This window comes from Benincasa hispida, chromosome 4, assembly GCF_027475165.1.
Source record: "Benincasa hispida cultivar pf3 chromosome 4, pf3_genome.v1.1, whole genome shotgun sequence".
In the NCBI taxonomy this organism is placed as follows: domain Eukaryota; kingdom Viridiplantae; phylum Streptophyta; class Magnoliopsida; order Cucurbitales; family Cucurbitaceae; genus Benincasa; species Benincasa hispida.
The window spans coordinates 50,205,296-50,212,615 of NC_143481.1; the positions used below are offsets into that span (position 1 = coordinate 50,205,296).

The 7,320-nt window shown below is 35.3% G+C and overlaps 1 long non-coding RNA gene across 1 annotated transcript; it reads right to left on the reverse strand.

Annotated features, from left to right (window-relative positions):
- Positions 1–812: 812 nt before the first annotated feature.
- LOC150036783 (uncharacterized) lies at positions 813–6,095 on the reverse strand. The gene is made up of 2 exons (XR_016529054.1): positions 2,191–6,095; positions 813–1,433 (listed from the first exon to the last, which is right to left on the reverse strand). It is a non-coding gene; the product is annotated as an uncharacterized LOC150036783 (long non-coding RNA).
- Positions 6,096–7,320: the final 1,225 nt, after the last annotated feature.

Sequence of the window (7,320 nt, forward strand, 5' to 3'; positions counted from 1 at the left end):
TCAGATTTGCTGACATTTGGATATTAGTGACAGTGATGTGAACATTTAAGAATTACTCAACGTTGATTATTGTTGTGTGTTCAATTGTGCTCAAATAACCTAAAATAATTCTATAAATCATACAAGTTTTCTCTTAAAAGGTTCAAGTATAAATCTAATAAGAGGTTGTCTCGGTGAGGACCAACACCGAGATTGATTAAATAAAAACAAGATTATGTTAATGGTTCTTCACTAAAGATTTGCGGAGGGTTATCAAATAAATGAATAGATTGTTGTGTGTGAAGTGTAAACTAAAGCAACCAATAAAAGTAGTATAGATTCGGTGGTGATTGTGTGAGGTGAATGCACAACACAGAGGGATTTGGAAAGAATATAGATGAGAAGATGGAGTTGAGATAAGCAATCTTCAATCCTTTGAACTCAATGACAAGCTTTTGTTCATGTTCATAACCTCTAAGGACTACACCTTTCGATGAGTTAGCCACATAAATCATATTTCTATGATGCATGCTTAGGTTACTTGGAATGAAGGGTTGTGTTTATCTCTAAACGCATTACTTACATGGTTAAATGAGATCCACAATCACTTATTCTTTCAAGTAGTTGATTGATACCACTTGATTCGATTAATTAGATGGAATCAAGAGTCGGATTTAAGCATGCACTAAACCAAATGAACTTTCACTTATCATTGAGCTCGCTGGAGTGAGGATTAACTCATCTTATTATTGAGCTCGCCAGAATAAGGATTAACTCATCCCAACTCTCTAATGATTTAGCTACTCATGGAAAAATATGGAAGCAGGAGAAGATGAAATAATAGAAGCGATGATGTGTATTAAAATAAGTGAAAGATGTTTGTTACAATATGAAGAAGATGATGTGTAGAAACGGAAATACAAAAAATGTGAAATGAGTAAAGAGATGAATAGATGAAGATGATGATCGCCGACAATAGTTTTTTGCTTTCTGTCAGTCTGAAATGGAGGATTTATTGTGCTCTGCAGTGGAGTGATAGGGAAGAGCCTCTCTCGAGTTCTTCTTCTCTGGTGACGGTGGTAGTTCTTCTTGAAGAAGATTGCTTTGGGAATGGAGATGGAATGTTCTTTAGAAATTCTCTCGAATTGCAGATTCTGTCATTGAATGTCTCTTGTGTGTGTGAATTATTCTTTTTCTTCTATCAGGGTTGGCCAATATATAGAGCTAGCTGCAGGGACCGCTTCTGCCATACAGGACTGTGGCAGACACATTAGATACTTTTTCGCATTCGTTGTTGCAGTTGTCGATGGTCACCTCAAATGCGTTTGGCTCTCTTGTTTATCATATAGGTTGTCTCGCCACTTGATTTACTTCATGTCGTTATACATGATGAGTCCTTGTCGCTTGATGAATCCAACACATAGCTTCTTCTCCTTTTGTTTTCATCTGTATTCCTATATAATTAATGCATTAGTGATATAAATTTCCTATAAGCTCCCTTTTAAACTCATTGAATGCATAGAGATGAATTTTGCTCTATTCTCATATGATTTTAATACTTTTCTCATCATTTACTTCTAAATATTCTAACTTGATCCATTATGATGAGAGTATAATGAGAACAATGACTATGAACAAAGTGATGCACATGATCAGGATGGTGGTGCTAGTTTGAAGTTAGAAGATGTTGAATTATCTAATTTTGAATGTGAGTCTTTTAGTGATATAAACTCGCCAATTCAATCTGATGATGATAATGAGAGATGACAACATTATGTTTGAGTTTCAGCCATTTATGTTAAAGGAAAACATAGAGTTTATCTTGAGGATGAAATTTGGAACACTTACTAAAGTAACGGATGCAATAAGAGAACATTCAGTACGAGGAAGATATGAGTTGATTTACCAAAAAAATAAATCGGGAAGGATTACCGTGAGATGTCAAGAAGGATATAGTTGGAGGTTACATGCCTCGAATAGGCAAGACAACATATTAAGCATGCAACTGCTAGTTGGCTTGTTAATAATTACTTAGATCGATTCAAGGCTCAACAAAGCATGGATTGGAAAGCCATTGCAGATATTGTGATGAGGGAGGATTTTAATATAAACATCTCAAAGCATCAAGCATACAGAGCAAAGAAGATGATAATGGAAAAGCTATGGGATTATTGTGAGGAATTGAGGATAACTAATCCAGGAAGTACTTACAAAGTGTTGATAGACCTCAAATTCATATGCAACATATTTCTTGAAGTCTGTATATTTGTCTCAGAGCATGTAATGACAGCTTTTTGCACGGTTGTAGACCAATAATTGGGCTTGATGGATGTCATTTGAAGGATGCATGTCATGGAAAATTGTTAAGTATTGTGGTAATAGATGCAAATGATGGAATTTTTCCATTAGCCTTGGCTACGGTGGATGTGGAGTCCAAATAATCTTGGACTTGGTTCTTAGAAAATGTACTTGAGGATTAGTTTTCAATTTGTCACAAAGATGCATCACAGAGAGCAACCGAAGGCAAACAACAAGGTCAATGTTTGTAAATAAAAAAGTTTACTAAGTTGGATAAGTCAGCTTTTGATTGGATCGATGTTGTACCTACTAAATATTGGGTAACACATGCATTTAGGTCACATTCAAAGTGTGACATGTTGAATAACCTAAGCTAATCATTTAATTCCTACATATTAGAGGCAAGGAGTAAGTCGAATCTTACGTTGTTTGAAGTTATAAGAAAAAAGCTTCATGTCTAAGGTTCATAAAAAACGAGAACTCATAGCAAAATGGGTAGGAAAGGTTACTCCAAAAGTTCATATTATATTAGAAAGATCTAAGCAACTTTCTAAAAATTGGTCTCCTAGGTTTTGGGTGGTGAAATTACATACACAGTGGACCTCAATACACACACATGTACTTGCTATATGTGGGAGTTGACTGAAATACCATGCTTTCATTGCATTCAATGTATTCATAAAAAAATTGCCTAAGAGACCCAAAAAATAACAAAGACGAGATTTTGATGAGCCATCTAGTTCCACTAATATCAGCGAGAAATACAATGTTATGAAGTGTAGCAAGTATGGAAAAGAAGGCCACACATTTTGTGTTGTAAATGTTGGTGGAAATTTTTTTTTTTCCCTGTAAATGCTCTTCAACATTTTGTGTACATATTTTGGTAGGCATAGAAGTCCTAACTTTCAGTAATACAAAATTGGGGTTACAAAAATTGTATACCAATAGACGATAATTTTGTGATGAACAATATGTTGTTATTGAAACAATGTTAAAGTAGAATGATACTATATTTTAGCTAGCAAAATAAGGAAAATGGGACAACATTAAAAATTATTTTGTGAATTGCAACTTTGTATTCGCTTGGAACTTTTCCATCTCTTTCAATTTTGATCTTGCTCTTTCCCATGTAGAAAAAAAATTGACAGATCATTTTGTATACATATTTTTAATGGTTTTTGAACCTCATGAACTGAGAACCAAATCAAATTGGTTAGTTTGAATCGAGGGTTCCATTTTTTTTTTTTTGGACTAAACCAACCGGTTCGGTTCACTGATTTTGTCCAATTTTTGCACACCATTAGAGGGTACTATACATGTGAAAGATGATCTCTATCAATGGAAGAAGGCATTGTGAATGGAAAAATAGTTAGGTGCAAATTGGGTTACATCATCCCAATGCTCATTCACAAATTGTCACCGGGTAAACTTTTTTTTAAAAAAAAAAAATATATACATATATTTAATATTTTTTCTCCTTTATTATTGAAGATTTTATATGAAGATAGGTGCATCTTGTCTACACTCAAATATTACTCTTACAAATGAGCGTCAACACAACCATGAAATATAAGCATCAGACTACATCAATGAACGATAATTATCACCCATAATCTGAACACCAATTGATGACCTTGGATGAGGCAAATTTTCACTGGAAAATGGCGAATCTGAAGCAAACGTAGAAAGAAAAAGGGAAGTGATAATACCTTAAATGTGCTATTTTTCTTAGCTTAATGTTAGATCGTTTTACTATTTAATTGTTGTATACGTTATTTTGTAGATATTGAGTGCCCAAGAGGTAGAACAGAGCGTACTAAAATGGATCAATTCGGGGCCCTAATGAAGCAACTAGGTCAAACGGAAGAGAACAAACACAAAAAAATGGATATGCCTCTAGGCGCCAGGCACAGTGACGCCTACTCGGCGTTGCGCCCAATGCAAATTCTAGAAGCACTCATTTTTGGAGTAGTGATGCGGCGCTCCAAACTTTGATGAGAAGAAAGCACGTTGAAGAGCACCATTGCGCTCCTCACATCATACCGACCCCTCTACGCTTCGATATGCATAACTAGTGCTGGCAGCGCCAGCCATTTTTGTAGAAGGATTTTGACTAAATTTAAGGTAAGAGAGCTCAAGCTTCCAGCTTCCAATTTGATTTTCTCCTTGTTTCTCTTTTCCTCCATTTTTCTTAGTTCTTAGGTGTATTTTGCTGATTGTAAAGCTCATCTTGGACGATCTAGTGGCTAAGATGAGTAGCTAGCTTAGGTCTAGATGAAACTCATGGATCTATTGTGAGAATTTTTACTTTTAGTCTATATTTCTTATTGATTTTATGTGGTTTCTGAATGGAACATATGTTTGATATGACCAATCTTCATATATTCTTTGTTATGCTAGGGATGGTTGCATCTGTGTGCATGAATTTCATTAGGGCAAGTGTTGAAGCATGCTTGTTTGTAAATTTTTAAGTTGTTTAGGACAATCCTTTTACAACATTGCATGATTAATCAATTCAAGAATGGAATCGATTAGTAACTTAGACTATCTAGGTCATTAATCGTCTTAGTTGAAACCATCAAAGTTAATGCAGTTATTTGTTATGGACGCTATTGAACCCAAACGATTAAGCAATTAGTCTAATTAATAATTAATTAGAGTAGATGTAAGATTTCTATGGACGCTATTGAATCCAGTTAATCGACCATCTATTTTAAGTAAATAATTAATTAGTAACTAGGGTGCTTGCCTCGACTTTTCAAGTTAAGTTGACTAAGCACATTGAGAAATAATTCTTAGTAATCATGAGATTAATCAAACATTAGGTGGATCCTAAGTTCCACGCTAAACCATTTTACTTTTCTTGCATTTTGCTTTGCTGTAGTTTAAAATCTAGCATTTTATTTTCTTCGCATCGACACTCGATCCATTCCAAAACCGCCCACTGCCGCTTTAGCTAGGGAATCTAATTAGTTAGAAACTATATTCGTGTCCGGACTTGCCACTATTGCTATGTGTCTGTACTAATAGTAGCTAATTCGGTATAATATGAATTTATTTAATTATTAGGGATTTTCAGGTGACAGTAAATCTTCACTATCAAGAAATGTGGGAGAGGATTATATTGATGAGTGCACAAAGGATCTGAAGAACACTATCGCATGCCAGATCCTTTCAGATTTTGCGATCCAAATAGAGCTTTTCAATCCTTTATACCCAAGATTTGGAACACGAATGGGAAGACGGAAATCGAAAATGTTGGAAAAATCTGTATATTTGTACTTTTTGGAAAAAAAGGCAGTGAAGAAGAATGTAATCAATGGAGGACCCTGGATCTTCGATAAATCGCCCATAGTCTTTGAGGAGCCAAGCGAAAATAGAAAAATTAACTCAATTGATTTTAGGTATGCCTCCTTATGGGTTCATTTCCATAATATTCCTATTATTTTTTTTCCAGGAAGAAGGCTATAGCTCTTGCAACACGCCATAGCCTCATTTGAAGCTATAGGGATTAAGGAAGGAAAATTTAGGGAACATCCTTACGTGTTAAAGTTAAGTTAGATATCAATTTTCCTCTTAGTAGGGCTGTGAAGATGAAGGTTGGTACAATGGGAGATGAAGAATGGATTCCGGTGACATATGAAAAATTGCCTGATTTCTTTTACGGGTTTGGAAATATAGGGCACCTGATGAAAGTTTGCGAAGAAACTACCCAAGAAGAAGGGTCCAAACCTCAATTTGGCCTGCAGTTATGGGAGTTTGGTTTCTCTAAAGGGATGAAGAAGGAAAAAAGAGGAGTTACACCAAACAAATATGGGAAAAATGGTGTGCGTGGTATTCGAGTAAACGGTAACAACGAAGACAATGGGTCGAATGGATAACAAAGGAGAGGATGATAATGATGAAGAAGGTCCAAGACCGATGCCTCAGCTTGTGGGTGTGAAGGAAGAGGAAAACGGCCAGAAAATCTCATAAAAAAATGAGGGCATGAACACCACGATTAGAAGGAATGAGCTAATGGTTGGAAGCACAATGATTGTTGAAGAAACAAGTCAAAACTAATATGTGAAAACAATCTATAAGAATCAGCTTTATAACTAACTTGTAACTGATTTTCATTCTCTATATATAAAGCTCAAGATGCTAACTAATGAGCTAAGTGAGAATGAATCAGTAAGAGGATACTTAGCTTCTGTAATGTCTTCTTCTACATTGATCCCTTCAATAAAATTGCTCCCTCCTTCACAGTGGACGTAGGCTTTGTTGCCGAACCACTCTAAATCAACTTCTTTCTTTTCTCCATCTTTCATCTACATGCAAGAAAATTAAAATAACTTCTGCAAATCACCATTGAAGAACAGAAGGGACAGAGAGAGAGAGAGAGAGAGATTTTGCATTACCTAACTGAAATGATCTATGGTAGAAGAATCAGAATTCTTTCTTACCATTAATGTGTGGCTTTAATCAGTGCTGCGTGGCTTCTTTAACAAAACATATTAAACCAACCCTTCACTCCTTGGGTCATCATTCGAATTTTGGGCCTTCCTGTAAAATGAAACAAGCATCAGGTTCTTGAACTTCAAGAAATAAGTTCTTGAAAAGATCAAGACTCAGGTTCTTAACTGAATAATGACTGTTGCAAGATTTGATAGTGAAAAGTTTGATGGTAAGGAAGTTTTTGAGCTCTAGAAAGCTAAAATTAAAGCTCTTCTTGGACAGCAAAAGGCATCCAAAGAAATTGTTGATCCAGCAAAACTGCCACCATAAATTACAGTAGATCAGAGGGAGACTATGAATGATGTTGCCTATGGTACAATCATTCTAAATCTAAATGACAATGTGCTGAGATAAGTCTTAGATGAAGGTACTCCTTATGCCATTTGGGAAAATTTAGAATCTCTGTATCAGTTTAGAGATTTACCCAATAAAGCCTTTTTAAGAGAGCGTTTTTTCACATACAAGATGGATGCCTCCAAAACTCTTTTTAAGAATCTAGATGAATTCAAAAGAATCTCCTCCGAATTCTAGAAGATTGGAGATAAA